This window comes from Rhinoraja longicauda, chromosome 6, assembly GCF_053455715.1.
Source record: "Rhinoraja longicauda isolate Sanriku21f chromosome 6, sRhiLon1.1, whole genome shotgun sequence".
Classification (NCBI taxonomy): domain Eukaryota; kingdom Metazoa; phylum Chordata; class Chondrichthyes; order Rajiformes; family Arhynchobatidae; genus Rhinoraja; species Rhinoraja longicauda.
Window position 1 is genome coordinate 81,626,983 of NC_135958.1, and position 22,192 is coordinate 81,649,174.

A 22,192-nucleotide genomic window follows, 5' to 3' on the forward strand; every position below is an offset into this window, starting at 1 on the left:
AGGGAGCGCTGGGGCCAGTGGGCCAGGGCGTGCTGGGGCCAGTGGGCCAGGGAGTGCTGGGGCCAGTGGACCAGGGAGCGCTGGGGCCAGTGGACCAGGGGGCGCTGGGGCCAGTGGGCCAGGGAGCTTCCGGGCCAGTGGACCAGGGGGCGCTGGGGCCAGGGAGCTTCCGGGCCAGTGGGCCAGGGGGCGCTGGGGCCAGTGGGCGCTGGGGCCAGTGGACCAGGGGGCGCTGGGGCCGGTGGACCAGGGGGCGCTGGGGCCGGTGGACCAGGGAGCGCTGGGGCCAGTGGACCAGGGGGCGCTGGGGCCAGTGGGCCAGGGAGCTTCCGGGCCAGTGGACCAGGGGGCGCTGGGGCCAGGGAGCTACCGGGCCAGTGGACCAGGGGGCGCTGGGGCCAGTGGGCCAGGGGGCGCTGGGGCCAGTGGGCGCTGGGGCCAGTAGGCCAGGGAGCGCTGGGGCCAGTGGGCCAGGGAGTGCTGGGGCCAGTGGACCAGGGGGCGCTGGGGCCGGTGGACCAGGGAGCGCTGGGGCCGGTGGACCAGGGGGCGCTGGGGCCAGTGGGCCAGGGAGCTTCCGGGCCAGTGGACCAGGGGGCGCTGGGGCCAGGGAGCTTCCAGGCCAGTGGACCAGGGGGCGCTGGGGCCAGTGGGCCAGGGGGAGCGGGGGCCAGTGGGTCAGGGGGCGCTGGGGCCAGTAGACCAGGGGGCGCTGGGGCCAGTGGACCAGGGGGCGCCGGGGCCAGTGGACCAGGGGGCGCCGGGGCCTGTGGACCGGGGGCGCTGCGGCCGGTGGGCCAGGGGGCGCTGGGGCCAGTGGACCAGGGGGCGCTGGGGCCGGTGGGCCAGGGGGCGCTGGGGCCGGTGGACCAGGGGGCGCTGGGGCCGGTGGACCAGGGGGCGCTGGGGCCGGTGGACCAGGGAGGGCTGGGGCCAGTGGACCAGGGGGCGCTGGGGCCGGTGGGCCAGGGAGCGCTGGGGCCAGTGGACCAGGGGGCTCTGGGGCCAGTGGACCAGGGGGCGCTGGGGCCAGTGGACCAGGGAGCGCAGGGGCCGGTGGGCCAGGGGGCGTTGGGGCGGGTGGGCCAGGGAGTGCTGGGGCCGGTGGACCAGGGGGCGCTGGGGCCGGTGGGCCAGGGGGCGCTGGGGCCGGTGGACCAGGGGGCGCTGGGGCCGGTGGACCAGGGGGCGCTGGGGCCGGTGGACCAGGGAGGGCTGGGGCCAGTGGACCAGGGGGCGCTGGGGCCGGTGGGCCAGGGAGCGCTGGGGCCAGTGGACCAGGGGGCTCTGGGGCCAGTGGACCAGGGGGCGCTGGGGCCAGTGGACCAGGGAGTGCAGGGGCCGGTGGGCCAGGGGGCGTTGGGGCGGGTGGGCCAGGGAGTGCTGGGGCCGGTGGGCCAGGGGGCGCTGGGGCCGGTGGGCCAGGGGGCGCCGGGGCCAGTGGACCGGGGAGCGCTGGGGCCAGTGGACCGGGGGTGTTGGGGCCTGTGGACCGGGGAGCGCTGGGGCCAGTGGGCCAGGGAGCGCTGGGGCCAGTGGACCGGGGGCGTAGCGGCCAGTGGACCAGGGAGCGCTGGGGCCAGTGGACCAGGGAGCGCTGGTGCCAGTGGACCAGGGGGCGTTGGGGCCAGTGGGCCTTGGGGCCAGTGGGCATTGGGGCCAGTGGGCATTGGGGCCAGTGGACCGGGGGGCGTTGGGGCCAGTGGGCGTTGGGGCCAGTGGGCCGGGGGGCGTTGGGGCCAGTGGACCGGGGGGCGTTGGGGCCAGTGGACCGGGGGGCGTTGGGGCCAGTGGACCGGGGGGCGTTGGGGCCAGTGGACCGGGGGTCATTGGGGCCAGTGGGCCATGGGGCCAGTGGACCGAGGGACAATGGGGCCAGTGGACTGGGGGCATTGGGGCCGTTGGGGCCAGTGGACCAGGGGGCGTTGGGGCCAGTGGACCAGGGGGGCGTTGGGGCCAGTGGACCAGGGGGGCGTTGGGGCCAGTGGACCGGGGGGCATTGGGGCCAGGGGGCATTGGGGCCAGTGGACCTGGGGGCCTTGGGGCCAGTGGGCCAGGGGGCCTTGGGGCCAGGGGGCCTTGGGGCCAGTGGGCGTTGGGGCCAGTGGGCATTGGGGCCAGTGGACCGGGGGGCGTTGGGGCCAGTGGGCGTTGGGGCCAGTGGGCATTGGGGCCAGTGGACTGGGGGCATTGGGGCCAGTGGGCGTTGGGGCCAGGGGGCGTTGGGGCCAGTGGACTGGGGGCATTGGGGCCAGTGGGCCAGGGGGCGTTGGGGCCAGTGGGCGTTGGGGCCAGGGGGCGTTGGGGCCAGGGGGCGTTGGGGCCAGGGGGCGTTGGGGCCGGTGGACCGGGGGGCATTGGGGCCAGTGGGCCAGGGAGCGTCCGGGGCAGTGGACCAGGGAGCGCTGGGGCCAGTGGACCAGGGAGCGCTGGGGCCAGTGGACCTTGGGGCCAGTGGGCGTTGGGGCCAGTGGGCGTTGGGGCCAGTGGGCGTTGGGGCCAGTGGGCATTGGGGCCAGTGGGCATTGGGGCCAGTGTACCGGGGGGCGTTGGGGCCAGTGGGCGTTGGGGCCAGTGGGCGTTGGGGCCAGAGGACCGGGGGGCGTTGGGGCCAGTGGACTGGGGTCATTGGGGCCAGTGGGCCAGGGGGCGTTGGGGCCAGTGGACCGGGTGACGTTGGGGCCAGTGGACCGGGGGACGTTGGGGCCAGTGGACCGGGGGATGTTGGGGCCAGTGGACTGGTGGCATTGGGGCCAGTGGGCCAGGGGGCATTGGGGCCAGGGGGCGTTGGGGCCAGTGGACTGGGGGCATTGGGGCCAGGGGGCGTTGGGGCCAGTGAATCGGGGGGCGTTGGGGCCAGTGGACTGGGGGCATTGGGGCCAGTGGGCCAGGGGGCGTTGGGGCCAGGGGGCGTTGGGGCCAGTGGACCGTGGGGCATTGGGGCCAGTGGGCGTTGGGGCCAGTGTGCGTTGGGGCCAGTGGACTGGGGGCATTGGGGCCAGTGGGCCAGGGGGCGTTGGGGCCAGGGGGCGTTGGGGCCAGTGGGCGTTGGGGCCAGTGGACCGGGGGGCATTGGGGCCAGTGGGCGTTGGGGCCAGTGGACCAGGTGGCGTTGGGACCAGTGGACCAGGGGGCGTTGGGGCCAGTGGACCAGGGGGCATTGGGGACAGTGGACTGGGGGCATTGGGGCCAGTGGGCGTTGGGGCCAGTGGGCGTTGGGGCCAGGGGGCGTTGGGGCCAGTGGACCAGGGGGCATTGGGGCCAGGGGGCGTTGGGGCCAGTGGACCAGGGGGCATTGGGGCCAGTGGACCAGGGAGCGTCCGGGGCAGTGGACCAGGGTGCGCTGGGGCCAGTGAGCGCTGGGGCCAGTGGACCAGGGGGCGTTGGGGCCAGTGGGCCAGGGGGCCTTGGGGCCAGTGGGCATTGGGGCCAGTGGACCGGGGGGCGTTGGGGCCAGTGGTCCAGGGGGCGTTGGGGCCAGTGGGCGTTGGGGCCAGTGGACCGGGGGGCGTTGGGGCCAGTGGACTGGGGTCATTGGGGCCAGTGGGCCAGGGGTCGTTGGGGCCAGTGGACCGGGGACATTGGGGCCAGTGGACCGGGGACGTTGGGGCCAGTGGACTGGGGGCATTGGGGCCAGTGGGCATTGGGGCAAGGGGGCATTGGGGCCAGTGGACTGGGGGCATTGGGGCCAGCGGGCCAGGGGGCGTTGGGGCCAGTGGACCGGGGACATTGGGGCCAGTGTACCGGGGACGTTGGGGCCAGTGGACTGGGGGCATTGGGGCCAGTGGGCATTGGGGCCAGGGGGCATTGGGGCCAGTGGACTGGGGGCATTGGGGCCAGTGGCCGTTGGGGCCAGTGGACCGGGGGGCGTTGGGGCCAGTGGACCGGGGGGCGTTGGGGCCAGTGGACCGGGGGGCGTTGGGGCCAGTGGACTGGGGGCGTTGGGGCCAGTGGGCCGGGGGGCGTTGGGGCCAGTGGACCGGGGGGCGTTGGGGCCAGTGGACTGGGGGCATTGGGGCCAGTGGGCCAGGGGGCGTTGGGGCCAGGGGGCGTTGTGGCCAGTGGACCGGGGGGCATTGGGGCCAGTGGGCCAGGGGGCGTTGGGGCCAGTGTACAGGGGAGCGCTGGGGCCAGTGGACCGGGAGCGCTGGGGCCAGTGGACCGGGGAGCGCTGGGGCCAGTGGGCCAGGGAGCGCTGGGGCCAGTGGGCCAGGGGGCGTTGGGGCGGGTGGGCTAAGGGGCCTTGGGGCCAGTGGGCATTGGGGCCAGTGGGCGTTGGGGCCAGTGGGCGTTGGGGCCAGTGGGCGTTGGAGCCAGTGGGCGTTGGGGCCAGTGGGCGTTGGGGCCAGTGGGCGTTGGGGCCAGTGGACCGGGGGGCGTTGGGGCCAGGGGGCGTTGGGGCCAGTGGACCGGGGGGCGTTGGGGCCAGTGGGCCAGGGGGCGTTGGGGCCAGTGGACCAGGGAGCGTCCGGGACAGTGGACCAGGGAGCGTCCGGGGCAGTGGAACAGGGAGCACTGGGGCCAGTGGACCAGGGAGCGCTGGGACCAGTGGTCCAGGGGGCCTTGGGGTCAGTGGACAAGGGGGCCTTGGGGCCAGGGGGCCTTGGGGCCAGGGGGCGTTGGGGCCAGTGGGCGTTGGGGCCAGTGGGCATTGGGGCCAGTGGGCATTGGGGCCAGTGGACCGGGGGGCGTTGGAGCCAGTGGGCGTTGGGGCCAGTGGGCGTTGGGGCCAGTGGACTGGGGTCATTGGGGCCAGTGGGCCAGGGGGCGTTGGGGCCAGTGGACTGGGGGCATTGGGGCCAGTGGTCCAGGGGGCGTTGGGGCCAGTGGACCGGGGGGCGTTGGGGCCAGTGGACTGGAGGCATTGGGGCCAGTGGGCGTTGGGGCCAGGGGGCGTTGGGGCCAGGGGGCGTTGGGGCCAGTGGACCGGGGGGCATTGGGGCCAGTGGGCATTGGGGCCAGTGGGCGTTGGGGCCAGTGGACTGGGGGCATTAGGGCCAGTGGGCGTTGGGGCCAGGGGGCGTTGGGGCCAGGGGGCATTGGGGCCAGGGGGTCCTTGGGGCCAGTGGACCAGGGGGCCTTGGGGCCAGTGGGCCAGGGGGCCTTGGGGCCAGGGGGCCTTGGGGCCAGTGGGCGTTGGGGCCAGTGGGCATTGGGGCCAGTGGACCGGGGGGCGTTGGGGCCAGTGGGCGTTGGGGCCAGTGGGCATTGGGGCCAGTGGATTGGGGGCATTGGGGCCAGTGGGCGTTGGGGCCAGGGGGCGTTGGGGCCAGTGGACCGGGGGGCATTGGGGCCAGTGGGCGTTGGGGCCAGTGGACCGGGGGGCGTTGGGGCCAGTGGACTGGGGGCATTGGGGCCAGTGGGCGTTGGGGCCAGTGGACCGTGGGGCATTGGGGCCAGTGGGCCAGGGGGCGTTGGGGCCAGTGTGCGTTGGGGCCAGTGGACTGGGGGCATTGGGGCCAGTGGGCCAGGGGGCGTTGGGGCCAGGGGGCGTTGGGGGCCAGTGGGCGTTGGGGCCAGTGGACCGGGGGGCATTGGGGCCAGTGGGCGTTGGGGCCAGTGTAACCAGGTGGCGTTGGGGCCAGTGGACCAGGGGGCGTTGGGGCCAGTGGACCGGGGGCATTGGGGCCAGTGGACTGGGGGCATTGGGGCCAGTGGGCGTTGGGGCCAGTGGGCGTTGGGGCCAGGGGGCGTTGGGGCCAGTGGACCAGGGGGCATTGGGGCCAGTGGGCGTTGGGGCCAGTGGACCAGGGGGCATTGGGGCCAGTGGACCAGGGAGCGTCCGGGGCAGTGGACCAGGGTGCGCTGGGGCCAGTGGACCAGGGAGCGCTGGGGCCAGTGGACCAGGGGGCGTTGGGGCCAGTGGGCCAGGGGGCCTTGGGGCCAGTGGGCGTTGGGGCCAGTGGACATTGGGGCCAGTGGACCGGGGGGGCGTTGGGGCCAGTGGGCCAGGGGGCGTTGGGGCCAGTGGGCGTTGGGGCCAGTGGACTGGGGGGTGTTGGGGCCAGTGGACTGGGGTCATTGGGGCCAGTGGGCCAGGGGTCGTTGGGGCCAGTGGACCGGGGACGTTGGGGCCAGTGGACCGGGGACGTTGGGGCCAGTGGACCGGGGGCATTGGGGCCAGTGGGCATTGGGGCCAGGGGGCGTTGGGGCCAGTGGACTGGGGCATTGGGGCCAGTGGGCCAGGGGGCGTTGGGGCCAGTGGACCAGGGGCGTTGGGGCCAGTGGACCGGGGGGGCGTTGGGGCCAGTGGACTGGGGGCGTTGGGGCCAGTGGGCCAGGGGGCGTTGGGGCCAGTGGACCGGGGGGGCGTTGGGGCCAGTGGACTGGGGGCATTGGGGCCAGTGGGCCAGGGGGCGTTGGGGCCAGGGGGCGTTGTGGCCAGTGGACCGGGGGGCATTGGGGCCAGTGGGCCAGGGGGCGTTGGGGCCAGTGTACAGGGGAGCACTGGGGCCAGTGGACCGGGAGCGCTGGGGCCAGTGGACCGGGGGCGTTGGGGCCAGTGTACCGGGGAGCACTGGGGCCAGTGGGCCAGGGAGCGCTGGGGCCAGTGGGCCAGGGGGCGTTGGGGCCAGTGGGCTAAGGGGCCTTGGGGCCAGTGGGCGTTGGGGCCAGTGGGCGTTGGGGCCAGTGGACCAGGGGGCGTTGGGGCCAGTGGACCAGGGGGCATTGGGGCCAGTGGGCCAGGGGGCGTTGGGGCCAGTGGGCGTTGGGGCCAGTGGACTGGGGGCATTGGGGCCAGTGGGCCAGGGGGCGTTGGGGCCAGTGGGCGTTGGGGCCAGGGGGCGTTGGGGCCAGTGGACCGGGGGGCATTGGGGCCAGTGGACCAGGGAGCGTCCGGAGCAGTGGACCAGGGAGCGCTGGGGCCAGTGGACCAGGGAGCGCTGGGGCCAGTGGACCTTGGGGCCAGTGGGCGTTGGGGCCAGTGGGCGTTGGGGCCAGTGGGCGTTGGGGCCAGTGGGCGTTGGGGCCAGTGGGCGTTGGGGCCAGTGGGCGTTGGGGCCAGTGGGCGTTGGGGCCAGTGGGCGTTGGGGCCAGTGGGCTTTGGGGCCAGTGGGCATTGGGGCCAGTGGACCGGGGGGCGTTGGGGCCAGTGGGCGTTGGGGCCAGTGGACCGGGGGGGGTTGGGGCCAGTGGACTGGGGGCATTGGGGCCAGGGGGCCAGGGGGCGTTGGGGCCAGTGGACCGGGGGACGTTGGGGCCAGGGGACCGGGGGACGTTGGGGCCAGTGGACTGGGGGCATTGGGGCCAGTGGGCATTGGGGCCAGGGGGCGTTGGGGACAGTGGACTGGGGGCATTGGGGCCAGGGGGCGTTGGGGCCAGTGGATCGGGGGGCGTTGGGGCCAGTGGACTGGGGGCATTGGGGCCAGTGGGCCAGGGGGCGTTGGGGCCAGGGGGCGTTGGGGCCAGTGGAGCGGGGGGCATTGGGGCCAGTGGGCGTTGGGGCCAGTGGGCTTTGGGGCCAGTGGGCATTGGGGCCAGTGGACCGGGGGGCGTTGGGGCCAGTGGGCGTTGGGGCCAGTGGACCGGGGGGCGTTGGGGCCAGTGGACTGGGGGCATTGGGGCCAGGGGGCCAGGGGGCGTTGGGGCCAGTGGACCGGGGGACGTTGGGGCCAGGGGACCGGGGGACGTTGGGGCCAGTGGACTGGGGGCATTGGGGCCAGTGGGCATTGGGGCCAGGGGGCGTTGGGGACAGTGGACTGGGGGCATTGGGGCCAGGGGGCGTTGGGGCCAGTGGATCGGGGGGCGTTGGGGCCAGTGGACTGGGGGCATTGGGGCCAGTGGGCCAGGGGGCGTTGGGGCCAGGGGGCGTTGGGGCCAGTGGACCGGGGGGCATTGGGGCCAGTGGGCGTTGGGGCCAGTGGACCGGGGGGGCGTTGGGGCCAGTGGACTGGGGGCATTGGGGCCAGGGGGCGTTGGGGCCAGGGGGCGTTGGGGCCAGTGGACCGTGGGGCATTGGGGCCAGTGGGCGTTGGGGCCAGTGTGCGTTGGGGCCAGTGGACTGGGGGCATTGGGGCCAGTGGGCCAGGGGGCGTTGGGGCCAGGGGGCGTTGGGGCCAGTGGGCGTTGGGGCCAGTGGACCGGGGGGCATTGGGGCCAGTGGGCGTTGGGGCCAGTGGACCAGGTGGCGTTGGGGCCAGTGGACCAGGGGACGTTGGGGCCAGTGGACCAGGGGGCATTGGGACCAGGGTGCGCTGGGGCCAGTGGACCAGGGAGCGCTGGGGCCAGTGGACCAGGGGGCGTTGGGGCCAGTGGGCCAGGGGGCCTTGGGGCCAGTGGGCGTTGGGGCCAGTGGGCGTTGGGGCCAGTGGGCATTGGGGCCAGTGGACCGGGGGCGTTGGGGCCAGTGGGCCAGGGGGCGTTGGGGCCAGTGGGCGCTGGGGCCAGTGGACCGGGGGGCATTGGGGCCAGTGGACTGGGGTCATTGGGGTCAGTGGGCCAGGGGTCGTTGGGGCCAGTGGACCGGGGACGTTGGGGCCAGTGGACCGGGGACATTGGGGCCAGTGGACTGGGGGCATTGGGGCCAGTGGGCATTGGGGCCAGGGGGCATTGGGGCCAGTGGACTGGGGGCATTGGGGCCAGTGGGCCAGGGGGAGTCGGGGCCAGTGGTCCGGGGGGCGTTGGGGCCAGTGGACCGGGGGGCGTTGGGGCCAGAGGACTGGGGGCATTGGGGCCAGTGGGCGTTGGGGCCAGTGGGCGTTGGGGCCAGTGGACCGGGGGGCGTTGGGGCCAGTGGGCTAAGGGGCGTTGGGGCCAGTGGGCTAAGGGGCGTTGGGGCCAGTGGGCGTTGGGGCCAGTGGGCGTTGGGGCCAGAGGGCGTTGGGGCCAGAGGGCGTTGGGGCCAGTGGGCGTTGGGGCCAGTGGGCGTTGGGGCCAGTGGGCGTTGGGGCCAGTGGGCGTTGGGGCCAGTGGGCATTGGGGCCAGTGGGCATTGGGGCCAGTGGACCGGGGGGCATTGGGGCCAGTGGACCGGGGGACGTTGGGGCCAGTGGACTGAGGGCATTGGGGCCAGTGGGCCAGGGGGCATTGGGGCCAGGGGGCGTTGGGGCCAGTGGGCCAGGGGGCGTTGGGGCCAGTGGACCAGGGAGCGTCCGGGGCAGTGGACCAGGGAGCGTCCGGGGCAGTGGACCAGGGAGCGCTGGGGCCAGTGGACCAGGGAGCGCTGGGACCAGTGGTCCAGGGGGCCTTGGGGCCAGTGGACCAGGGGGCCTTGGGGCCAGTGGGCGTTGGGGCCAGTGGGCGTTGGGGCCAGTGGGCGTTGGGGCCAGTGGACCGGGGGGCGTTGGGGCCAGTGGTCGTTGGGGCCAGTAGGCGTTGGGGCCAGTGGACTGGGGTCATTGGGGCCAGTGGGCCAGGGGGCGTTGGGGCCAGTGGACTGGGGGCGTTGGGGCCAGTGGACTGGGGGCATTGGGGCCAGTGGTCCAGGGGGCGTTGGGGCCAGTGGACCGGGGGGCGTTGGGGCCAGTGGACCAGGGAGCGCTGGGGCCAGTGGACCAGGGGGCGTTGGGGCCAGTGGGCCAGGGGGCCTTGGGGCCAGTGGGCGTTGGGGCCAGTGGGCGTTGGGGCCAGTGGGCATTGGGGCCAGTGGACCGGGGGCGTTGGGGCCAGTGGGCCAGGGGGCGTTGGGGCCAGTGGGCGCTGGGGCCAGTGGACCGGGGGGCATTGGGGCCAGTGGACTGGGGTCATTGGGGTCAGTGGGCCAGGGGTCGTTGGGGCCAGTGGACCGGGGACGTTGGGGCCAGTGGACCGGGGACATTGGGGCCAGTGGACTGGGGGCATTGGGGCCAGTGGGCATTGGGGCCAGGGGGCATTGGGGCCAGTGGACTGGGGGCATTGGGGCCAGTGGGCCAGGGGGAGTCGGGGCCAGTGGTCCGGGGGGCGTTGGGGCCAGTGGACCGGGGGGCGTTGGGGCCAGTGGACTGGGGGCGTTGGGGCCAGTGGGCGTTGGGGCCAGTGGGCGTTGGGGCCAGTGGACCGGGGGGCGTTGGGGCCAGTGGGCTAAGGGGCGTTGGGGCCAGTGGGCTAAGGGGCGTTGGGGCCAGTGGGCGTTGGGGCCAGTGGGCGTTGGGGCCAGAGGGCGTTGGGGCCAGAGGGCGTTGGGGCCAGTGGGCGTTGGGGCCAGTGGGCGTTGGGGCCAGTGGGCATTGGGGCCAGTGGGCATTGGGGCCAGTGGACCGGGGGGCATTGGGGCCAGTGGACCGGGGGACGTTGGGGCCAGTGGACTGAGGGCATTGGGGCCAGTGGGCCAGGGGGCATTGGGGCCAGGGGGCGTTGGGGCCAGTGGGCCAGGGGGCGTTGGGGCCAGTGGACCAGGGAGCGTCCGGGGCAGTGGACCAGGGAGCGTCCGGGGCAGTGGACCAGGGAGCGCTGGGGCCAGTGGACCATGGAGCGCTGGGACCAGTGGTCCAGGGGGCCTTGGGGCCAGTGGACCAGGGGGCCTTGGGGCCAGGGGGCCTTGGGGCCAGTGGGCGTTGGGGCCAGTGGGCGTTGGGGCCAGTGGGCATTGGGGCCAGTGGACCGGGGGGCGTTGGGGCCAGTGGTCGTTGGGGCCAGTAGGCGTTGGGGCCAGTGGACTGGGGTCATTGGGGCCAGTGGGCCAGGGGGCGTTGGGGCCAGTGGACTGGGGGCGTTGGGGCCAGTGGACTGGGGGCATTGGGGCCAGTGGTCCAGGGGGCGTTGGGGCCAGTGGACCGGGGGGCGTTGGGGCCAGTGGACTGGAGGCATTGGGGCCAGTGGGCCAGGGGGCGTTGGGGCCAGGGGGCGTTGGGGCCAGGGGGCGTTGGGGCCAGTGGACCGGGGGGCATTGGGGCCAGTAGGCGTTGGGGCCAGTGGGCGTTGGGGCCAGTGGGCCAGGGGGCGTTGGGGCCATGGGGCATTGGGGCCAGGGGACCAGGGGGCCAGGGGGCCTTGGGGCCAGGGGGCCTTGGGGCCAGTGGGCGTTGGGGCCAGTGGGCATTGGGGCCAGTGGGCATTGGGGCCAGTGGACCGGGGGGCGTTGGGGCCAGTGGGCGTTGGGGCCAGTGGGCATTGGGGCCAGTGGACTGGGGGCATTGGGGCCAGTGGGCGTTGGGGCCAGGGGGCGTTGGGGCCAGTGGACAGGGGGGCATTGGGGCCAGTGGGCGTTGGGGCCAGTGGACCGGGGGGCGTTGGGGCCAGTGGACTGGGGGCATTGGGGCCAGTGGGCCAGGGGGCGTTGGGGCCAGGGGGCGTTGGGGCCAGTGGACCGTGGGGCATTGGGGCCAGGGGGCGTTGGGGCCAGTGTGCGTTGGGGCCAGTGGACTGGGGGCATTGGGGCCAGTGGGCCAGGGGGCGTTGGGGCCAGGGGGCGTTGGGGCCAGTGGGCGTTGGGGCCAGTGGACCGGGGGGCATTGGGGCCAGTGGGCGTTGGGGCCAGTGGACCAGGTGGCGTTGGGGCCAGTGGACCAGGGGGCGTTGGGACCAGTGGACCAGGGGGCATTGGGGCCAGTGGACTGGGGGCATTGGGGCCAGTGGGCGTTGGGGCCAGGGGGCGTTGGGGCCAGGGGGCGTTGGGGCCAGTGGACCAGGGGGCATTGGGGCCAGTGGACCAGGGAGCGTCCGGGGCAGTGGACCAGGGTGCGCTGGGGCCAGTGGACCAGGGAGCGCTGGGGCCAGTGGACCAGGGGGCGTTGGGGCCAGTGGGCCAGGGGGCCTTGGGGCCAGTGGGCGTTGGGGCCAGTGGGCATTGGGGCCAGTGGACCGGGGGGCGTTGGGGCCAGTGGGCCAGGGGGCGTTGGGGCCAGTGGGCGTTGGGGCCAGTGGACCGGGAGGCGTTGGGGCCAGTGGACTGGGGTCATTGGGGCCAGTGGGCCAGGGGTCGTTGGGGCCAGTGGACCGGGGACGTTGGGGCCAGTGGACCGGGGACGTTGGGGCCAGTGGACCGGGGGCATTGGGGCCAGTGGGCATTGGGGCCAGGGGGCGTTGGGGCCTGTGGACTGGGGGCATTGGGGCCAGTGGGCCAGGGGGCGTTGGGGCCAGTGGACCAGGGGGCGTTGGGGCCAGTGGACCAGGGGGCGTTGGGGCCAGTGGACCGGGGGGCGTTGGGGCCAGTGGGCTAAGGGGCGTTGGGGCCAGTGGGCGTTGGGGCCAGTGGGCGTTGGGGCCAGGGGGCGTTGGGGCCAGGGGGCGTTGTGGCCAGTGGACCGGGGGGCATTGGGGCCAGTGGGCCAGGGGGCGTTGGGGCCAGTGTACAGGGGAGCGCTGGGGCCAGTGGACCGGGAGCACTGGGGCCAGTGGACCGGGGGCGTTGGGGCCAGTGGACCGGGGAGCGCTGGGGCCAGTGGGCCAGGGAGCGCTGGGGCCAGTGGGCCAGGGAGCGCTGGGGCCAGTGGGCCAGGGGGCGTTGGGGCCAGTGGGCTAAGGGGCCTTGGGGCCAGTGGGCGTTGGGGCCAGTGGGCGTTGGGGCCAGTGGGCGTTGGGGCCAGTGGGCGTTGGGGCCAGTGGGCGTTGGGGCCAGTGGGCGTTGGGGCCAGTGGGCGTTGGGGCCAGTGGGCGTTGGGGCCAGTGGGCGTTGGGGCCAGTGGGCGTTGGGGCCAGTGGGCGTTGGGGCCAGTGGGCGTTGGGGCCAGTGGGCGTTGGGGCCAGTGGACTGGGGGCGTTGGGGCCAGTGGGCGTTGGGGCCAGTGGACCGGGGGGGCGTTGGGGCCAGTGGACTGGGGAGCGCTGGGGCCAGTGGACCGGGAGCGCTGGGGCCAGTGGACCCGGGGCGTTGGGGCCAGTGGACAGGGGAGCGCTGGGGCCAGTGGGCCAGGGAGCGCTGGGGCCAGTGGGCCAGGGAGCGCTGGGGCCAGTGGGCCAGGGAGCGCTGGGGCCAGTGGGCCAGGGAGCGCTGGGGCCAGTGGGCCAGGGGCGTTGGGGCCAGTGGGCCAAGGGGCGTTGGGGCCAGTGGACGTTGGGGCCAGTGGGCGTTGGGGCCAGTGGGCGTTGGGGCCAGTGGGCGTTGGGGCCAGTGGGCGTTGGGGCCAGTGGACTGGGGGCGTTGGGGCCAGTGGGCGTTGGGGCCAGTGGACCGGGGGGCGTTGGGGCCAGTGGACTGGGGGGGGCATTGGGGCCAGTGGGCCAGGGGGCGTTGGGGCCGGGGTGTATTGGGGCCAGTGGGCGTTGGGGCCAGTGTACAGGGGAGCGCTGGGGCCAGTGGACCAGGGGCATTGGGGCCAGTGGACCGGGGAGCGCTGGGGCCAGTGGGCCAGGGAGCGCTGGGGCCAGTGGGCCAGGGAGCGCTGGGGCCAGTGGGCCAGGGGGCGTTGGGGCCAGTGGGCCAGGGGGCGTTGGGGCCAGTGGGCCAGGGGGCGTTGGGGCCAGTGGGCGTTGGGGCCAGTGGGCGTTGGGGCCAGTGGGAGTTGGGGCCGTTGGGAGTTGGGGCCAGTGGGCGTTGGGGCCAGTGGGCGTTGGGGCCAGTGGGCGTTGGGGCCAGTGGGCGTTGGGGCCAGTGGGCGTTGGGGCCAGTGGGCGTTGGGGCCAGTGGGCGTTGGGGCCAGTGGGCGTTGGGGCCAGTGGGCGTTGGGGCCAGTGGGCGTTGGGGCCAGTGGGCGTTGGGGCCAGTGGGCGTTGGGGCCAGTGGGCGTTGGGGCCAGTGGGCGTTGGGGCCAGTGGGCGTTGGGGCCAGTGGGCGTTGGGGCCAGTGGGCGTTGGGGCCAGTGGGCGTTGGGGCCAGTGGGCGTTGGGGCCAGTGGGCGTTGGGGCCAGTGGGCGTTGGGGCCAGTGGGCGTTGGGGCCAGTGGGCGTTGGGGCCAGTGGGCGTTGGGGCCAGTGGGCGTTGGGGCCAGTGGGCGTTGGGGCCAGTGGGCGTTGGGGCCAGTGGGCGTTGGGGCCAGTGGGCGTTGGGGCCAGTGGGCGTTGGGGCCAGTGGGCGTTGGGGCCAGTGGACCGGGGGGCGTTGGGGCCAGTGGACCGGGGGGCGTTGGGGCCAGTGGACCGGAGGACGTTGGGGCCAGTGGACTGGGGGCATTGGGGCCAGTGGGCCAGGGGGCATTGGGGCCAGGGGGCGTTGGGGCCAGTGGACCGGGGGGCATTGGGGCCAGTGGGCCAGGGGGCGTTGGGGCCAGTGGACCAGGGAGCGTCCGGGGCAGTGGACCAGGGAGCGTCCGGGCCAGCGGACCAGGGAGCGCTGGGACCAGTGGTCCAGGGGGCCTTGGGGCCAGTGGACCAGGGGGCCTTGGGGCCAGTGGGCCTTGGGGCCAGTGGGCGTTGGGGCCAGTGGGCATTGGGGCCAGTGGACCGGGGGGGCGTTGGGGCCAGTGGGCGTTGGGGCCAGTGGACTGGGGTCATTGGGGCCTGTGGGCCAGGGGGCGTTGGGGCCAGTGGACTGGGGCGTTGGGGCCAGTGGACTGGGGGCATTGGGGCCAGTGGTCCAGGGGGCGTTGGGGCGAGTGGACCGGGGGGCGTTGGGGCCAGTGGACTGGAGGCATTGGGGCCAGTGGGCCAGGGGGCGTTGGGGCCAGGGGGCGTTGGGGCCAGGGGGCGTTGGGGCCAGGGGGCGTTGGGGCCAGGGGGCGTTGGGGCCAGTGGGCGTTGGGGCCAGTGGGCGTTGGGGCCAGTGGGCGTTGGGGCCAGTGGGCGTTGGGGCCAGTGGACCGGGGGGCGTTGGGGCCAGTGGACCGGGGGGCGTTGGGGCCAGTGGACCGGAGGACGTTGGGGCCAGTGGACTGGGGGCATTGGGGCCAGTGGGCCAGGGGGCATTGGGGCCAGGGGGCGTTGGGGCCAGTGGACCGGGGGGCATTGGGGCCAGTGGGCCAGGGGGCGTTGGGGCCAGTGGACCAGGGAGCGTCCGGGGCAGTGGACCAGGGAGCGTCCGGGCCAGCGGACCAGGGAGCGCTGGGACCAGTGGTCCAGGGGGCCTTGGGGCCAGTGGACCAGGGGGCCTTGGGGCCAGTGGGCCTTGGGGCCAGTGGGCGTTGGGGCCAGTGGGCATTGGGGCCAGTGGACCGGGGGGGCGTTGGGGCCAGTGGGCGTTGGGGCCAGTGGACTGGGGTCATTGGGGCCTGTGGGCCAGGGGGCGTTGGGGCCAGTGGACTGGGGCGTTGGGGCCAGTGGACTGGGGGCATTGGGGCCAGTGGTCCAGGGGGCGTTGGGGCGAGTGGACCGGGGGGCGTTGGGGCCAGTGGACTGGAGGCATTGGGGCCAGTGGGCCAGGGGGCGTTGGGGCCAGGGGGCGTTGGGGCCAGGGGGCGTTGGGGCCAGGGGGCGTTGGGGCCAGGGGGCGTTGGGGCCAGGGGGCGTTGGGGCCAGGGGGCGTTGGGGCCAGGGGGCGTTGGGGCCAGGGGGCGTTGGGGCCAGTGGACCGGGGGGCATTGGGGCCAGTGGGCCAGGGGGCGTTGGGGCCAGTGGGCGTTGGGGCCAGTGGACTGGGGGCATTGGGGCCAGTGGGCGTTGGGGCCAGTGGGCCAGGGGGCGTTGGGGCCAGTGGACCGGGGGGCGTTGGGGCCAGTGGACCAGGGAGCGTTGGGGCCAGTGGATCAGGGGGCGTTGGGGCCAGTGGACCGGGGGGCGTTGGGGCCAGTGGGCCGGGGGGCGTTGGGGCCAGTGGGCCGGGGGGCGTTGGGGCCAGTGGGCCGGGGGGCGTTGGGGCCAGTGGACCGGGGGGCGTTGGGGCCAGTGGACCGGGGGGCGATGGGGCCAGTGGACCGGGGGGCGTTGGGGCCAGTGGACCTGGGGGAGTTGGGGCCAGTGGACCGGGGGGCGTTGGGGCCAGTGGACCAGGGGGCGTTGGGGCCAGTGGACCAGGGGGCGTTGGGGCCAGTGGACCAGGGGCGTCTACCTTGCTGATGTATCAACTCCCACTCACTGTCAGATAATAACAGGGAACAGTAGCTTTGGCAACTCAAAGTATATTAGTGTTTAATTGATATTTACTTGTGAGAATAGTTGCATTGTGAGTGTGAGGACCGGGACTCACCTGGTAAACCACCACCACGTCAGGCGGGAGAGAAAGCCAGCGCTTATTTCAGGGCACGGATTCTGTGGTAAGAGCAGAACCAGTCAGCTTCCCATAGGCCATCCTGTCACCCAACGATCACGCCTTGCTGACCCCCTGAACACTCTGCCTGATTGGCACCCCTCCCCAGTGGAGACATTTGTTCTCCCCACCAGCGGTGTTTCTGGGCACCTTCCAAACCCACAACCTCTCAACAGGTAAAGACTAGAGCAGCCAGTGTGGGAACCGCCTGCAGGCAGCCCTCCACGCTACGGATTTGCAAATCAAGTCACTCCTCTGCTCTCCCTTTCTGACGTCGCCTTTGTCAGTTCCTGCACACACCCTGCACCCCTGCACCCACCCTGCACCCCTGCACCCACCCTGCACCCCTGCACCCCTGCACCCACCCTGCACCCACCCTGCACCCCTCCGCCACCCACCCTGCACCCCTACACCCCTCCGCCACCCACCCTGCACCCCCCTGCACCCACCCTGCACCCCTCCGCCACCCACCCTGCACCCACCCTACACCCCTCCGCCACCCACCCTGCACCCCTCCGCCACCCACCCTGCACCCCTACACCCCTCCGCCACCCACCCTGCACCCTCCGCCACCCACCCTGCACCCCTGCACCCACCCTGCACCCCTCCGCCACCCACCCTGCACCCCCCTGCACCCCTCCGCCACGCACCCTGCACCCCTCCGCCACCCACCCTGCACCCCTGCACCCACCCTGCACCCCTCCGCCACCCACCCTGCACCCCTACACCCCTCCGCCACCCACCCTGCACCCCCCTGCACCCACCCTGCACCCCTCCGCCACCCACCCTGCACCCCCCTGCACCCCGCCGCCACCCACCCTGCACCCCTCCGCCACCCACCCTGCACCCCCCTGCACCCCTCTGCCACCCACCCTGCACTCACCCTGCACCCACCCTGCACCCATCTGCCCGCTCCTCTCACCTGTATCCACCTATCACTTGCTAAAAAACAAAACAAGGGGCGTGGCTGTGTCCTGCAGCTGCGGCTCACCGGCGGCAGTCTCTCTGTCTTTTTGTGTGTTTTTTGTCTATTGTCATCGTTTAATGTACGTTTTGTTCTATTTTTAACTCTGTGTATGTGGGGGGGTGGTGGGGGGAGTGGGGGAAACCTTTTTTCTAATCTCTTCCTCAACGGAGATGTGACCTTTACCGTGTCGTATCTCCGTTCGCGCTACGGCCTAACACCGTGGAGTCGGCGGCCTCCAGCTGGGATCGACCTTGAAGACTCCGGTCGCAGGGCCTGGACTTACCATCTCGGAGGCTTCGGCCATGGGCCCTGTAGACCGCAATGTCGGGAGTTCGCAGGTCCCTGGCTGGCGACCGGTTTTTGGGAGCTCCAGCCGTAGCAGCTTCGACCGCCCCGAAGCGCAAGGTACGATCGACCCGCCCGCAGGCCCTTCACCGCCCTGCGTGGCTCGGCCGCAGCACTTTCCGGTGGGGGCTCAGGACCTTCATCGGCCTGCTCGGCTCGGCCCTGGGACTTTCCATCGCCCGGTGGGGGCTTCAAAAAGTTGGGAGCCTCGATCACCTCGTGGCACCACGGGAGAAGAAATGAGGAGGAGATAAGACTTTGCCTTCCATCACAGTGAGGGTGTGCCTAGAGCAATCACTGTGATGGCTGTTTGTGTAAAAATTGTATCTGTGTGTCCTGTGCTTTTTGTTGTCTACTGCCGGACCCTGACGTGAGAGGACGCTGGCGTTGTTTATTCGCCACTTCTCCGTTAGGATAGTTTGTCTGTTTGTTTTTATGTTATGATTGTTTATGTAAAGCGCTTTGAGCTTCTGGAAAGGCGCTATATAAAATAAATGCTTATTATTATTATTATTATTATTATTATTATTATTATAGTGTTTGCTGCAGCCCCACCTCTCTTCCTGCCTTGTCCTCCAACTTTTTCAGTCTGAAGAAGGGTTCCAACCCTCAACCTCATCTGTCTTTTCCCTCCACAGATGCTGCCTGACCGCCTGAGTTATTTCAGCACTTGGTGCTTTGCTGAAGATTGCAGCATCTGCGGTTCCTTGCATCTCCCTGTGGTCTGTAAACAGATGGCCAGTCGCTGACTGCCACTGAGGGACATGGCCACATCTCAGTCCATGTCCCGATCAATGGCCCATGCGGCCATCAATGCCCACAAGCCTCTGCAGACCCGGCCTGTGACGGTCCGTGTTTGCCGTTATACCTGGGCTTCCAGTGTTGGGGAGGGGGAGGGTGATCCAGATCTCAGCTCTGTTAAAGCACACTAGCACTCACCACATCATCCGACACGATGCAAAAGTATGGAGGAGGCTCACTGAAACAGCAGAGGCAGAACTGAGTCAGAAGAAGCGCAAACTTCATGTAGAAGGTGGTGAATCGAAAGACATCAGACACTTGATGCTGTGGAGAAACAGAGCAATTGGTCAGCAGTACACACAGCCCCAGGGTCAGCAGTACACACAGCCCCAGGGTCAGCAGTACACACAGCCCCAGGGTCAGCAGTACACACAGGCCCAGGGTCAGCAGTACACACAGGCCCAGGGTCAGCAGTACAGAGCCCCAGGGTCAGCAGTACACACAGCCCCAGGGTCAGCAGTACACACAGCCCCAGGGTCAGCAGTACACACAGCCCCAGGGTCAGCAGTACACACAGGCCCAGGGTCAGCAGTACACACAGCCCCAGGGTCAGCAGTACACACAGGCCCAGGGTCAGCAGTACACACAGCCCCAGGGTCAGCAGTACAGAGCCCCAGGGTCAGCAGTACACACAGGCCCAGGGTCAGCAGTACACACAGGCCCAGGGTCAGCAGTACACACAGCCCCAGGGTCAGCAGTACAGAGCCCCAGGGTCAGCAGTACACACAGGCCCAGGGTCAGCAGTACACAGAGCCCCAGGGTCAGCAGTACACACAGGCCCAGGGTCAGCAGTACAGAGCCCCAGGGTCAGCAGTACACACAGCCCCAGGGTCAGCAGTACAGAGCCCCAGGGTCAGCCGTACACACAGGCCCAGGGTCAGCAGTACACACAGGCCCAGGGTCAGCAGTACACACAGGCCCAGGGTCAGCAGTACACACAGGCCCAGGGTCAGCAGTACACACAGGCCCAGGGTCAGCAGTACACACAGGTCCAGGGTCAGCAGTACACAGAGCCCCAGGGTCAGCAGTACACACAGGCCCAGGGTCAGCAGTACACAGAGCCCCAGGGTCAGCAGTACACACAGGCCCAGGGTCAGCAGTACACAGAGCCCCAGGGTCAGCAGTACACACAGGCCCAGGGTCAGCAGTACACAGAGCCCCAGGGTCAGCAGTACACAGAGCCCCAGGGTCAGCAGTACACACAGGCCCAGGGTCAGCAGTACACACAGGCCCAGGGTCAGCAGTACACACAGGCCCAGGGTCAGCAGTACAGAGCCCCAGGATCAGCAGTACACAGAGCCCCAGGGTCAGCAGTACACAGAGCCCCAGGGTCAGCAGTACACACAGGCCCAGGGTCAGCAGTACAGAGCCCCAGGATCAGCAGTACACAGAGCCCCAGGGTCAGCAGTACACACAGGCCCAGGGTCAGCAGTACACAGAGCCCCAGGGTCAGCAGTACACACAGGCCCAGGGTCAGCAGTACACACAGGCCCAGGGTCAGCAGTACACAGAGCCCCAGGGTCAGCAGTACACACAGCCCCAGGGTCAGCAGTACACACAGGCCCAGGGTCAGCAGTACACAGAGCCCCAGGGTCAGCAGTACACACAGGCCCAGGATCAGCAGTACACACAGCCCCAGGGTCAGCAGTACACACAGGCCCAGGGTCAGCCTCCCTGCAGGTTCAGCTCAGCCGCTCCACCACAAACGGCACCTCTGCTTTTTTCAGTTCTTTCTCTGAACGTCATCCCTGCCTGTTGCCAAATCTTCAACCCAAGCCCCAGAGGGAATGCCAGAGATACCGCACGTCTGTACACTCCCCACTCAACTGCCCCACTCACCAGCATCACACATTTCATTTTCTTTGTAGTCATTTAATTACTCACTATCTACCATGGAGAATTGAACAAAACTCCCAAACAGTGCTTGGCCTGCTGTCTGCATCAGTTACCACACTCAGTGCTCCAAATAACTGTGCCCTTTGCTAGTGACAGTTCCATAGACCATAGCAGGGGAACAGGCCCTTCGGCCCATACTGTCCATGCCCAACCTCATGCCGTTAAACTCTCCTCTGCCTGCCCGTCATCCATCTTGTTGGGGGCCATGGCCTGGCACTCAGCAGAGTATCTGTGCCCATCTCCACCACCCACTCACCTCTCTCAGTGCTGCCAGGATTTTAGAGCGGAATGGCGGCACGGCACAGAGCACGGCGAGGAACCAGAAGAGGAGGAGAACGGCAGACGACTGGACTCCACGCAGCCTCTCGCACTGGATCAGGAACGTCGCAACCAACTGTGGGCACAATCAACACTGGCATTGTAAACATCACTGCCAGCAAACACACCCACACCACCCACTCCCACCCGCCACACCCACACGCCACACCCACACGCCACACCCACACACCCCGTCACCCACACACCCCGTCACCCACACACCCCACACCCCGTCACCCACACACCCCGTCACCCACACACCCCGTCACCCACACACCCCGTCACCCACACACCCCGTCACCCACACACCCCGTCACCCACACACCCCACATACCCCACACCCCGTCACCCACACACCCCGTCACCCACACACCCCACACCCCGTCACCCACACACCCCACACCCCGTCACCCACACACCCCACACCCCGTCACCCACACACCCCACACCCCGTCACCCACACACCCCACATACCCCACACCCCGTCACCCACACACCCCGTCACCCACACACCCCACACCCACACACCCCACATACCCCACACCCCGTCACCCACACACCCCGTCACCCACACACCCCGTCACCCACACACCCCACACCCCGTCACCCACACACCCCACACCCCGTCACCCACACACCCCGTCACCCACACACCCCACACCCCGTCACCCACACACCCCGTCACCCACACACCCCGTCACCCACACACCCCGTCACCCACACACCCCACACCCCGTCACCCACACACCCCGTCACCCACACACCCCACATACCCCACACCCCGTCCCCCACACATCCCGTCACCCACACACCCGGTCACCCACACACCCCGTCACCCACACACCCCGTCACCCACACACCCCACACACCCCGTCACCCACACACCCCGTCCCCCACACACCCCACACACCCCGTCCCCCACACACCCCACACACCCCGTCCCCCACACACCCCACACACCCCGTCCCCCACACACCCCGTCCCCCACACACCCCATCACCCACACACCCCGTCACCCACACACCCCGTCACCCACACACCCCACACACCCCATCACCCACACACCCCATCACCCACACACCCCGTCACCCACACACCCCGTCCCCCACACACCCCACACACCCCGTCCCCCACACACCCCGTCCCCCACACACCCCGTCCCCCACACACCCCGTCACCCACACACCCCGTCACCCACACACCCCGTCACCCACACACCCCGTCACCCACACACCCCGTCACCCACACACCCCGTCACCCACACACCCCGTCACCCACACCCCGTCACCCACACACCCCGTCACCCACACACCCCGTCACCCACACACCCCACACACCCCACACACCCCGTCACCCACACACCCCGTCCCCCACACACCCCGTCCCCCACACACCCCGTCACCCACACCCCCCGTCACCCACACACCCCGTCACCCACACACCCCGTCACCCACACACCCCGTCACCCACACACCCCGTCACCCACACACCCCGTCACCCACACACCCCGTCACCCACACACCCCGTCACCCACACACCCCGTCACCCACACACCCTGTCACCCACACACCCCACACACCCCACGTCACCCACACACCCCGTCACCCACACACCCCACACACCCCGTCACCCACACACCCCACACACCCCGTCACCCACACACCCCACACACCCCGTCACCCACACCGTCACCCACACACCCCACACACCCCGTCACCCACACACCCCACACACCCCGTCACCCACACCGTCACCCACACACCCCACACACCCCGTCACCCACACACCCCACACACCCCGTCACCCACACACCCCGTCACCCACACACCCCGTCACCCACACACCCCGTCACCCACACACCCCGTCACCCACACACCCCGTCACCCACACAC

At 71.3% G+C, this 22,192-nt stretch overlaps 1 pseudogene across 1 annotated transcript in view; it reads right to left on the reverse strand.

The window, feature by feature from the left end:
* The window catches only part of LOC144594760 (ATP-binding cassette sub-family C member 3-like), a 71,073-nt pseudogene that overhangs the window by 15,233 nt on the left and 33,648 nt on the right, over window positions 1-22,192 (reverse strand). Inside the window, exons 4-6 of the transcript XR_013547422.1 lie at window positions 20,239-20,376; window positions 18,225-18,350; window positions 15,914-15,975 (exon numbers count right to left, since the gene is read on the reverse strand). The product of XR_013547422.1 is annotated as an ATP-binding cassette sub-family C member 3-like (transcript). The remainder of the gene's footprint in view (window positions 1-15,913; window positions 15,976-18,224; window positions 18,351-20,238; window positions 20,377-22,192) is intronic.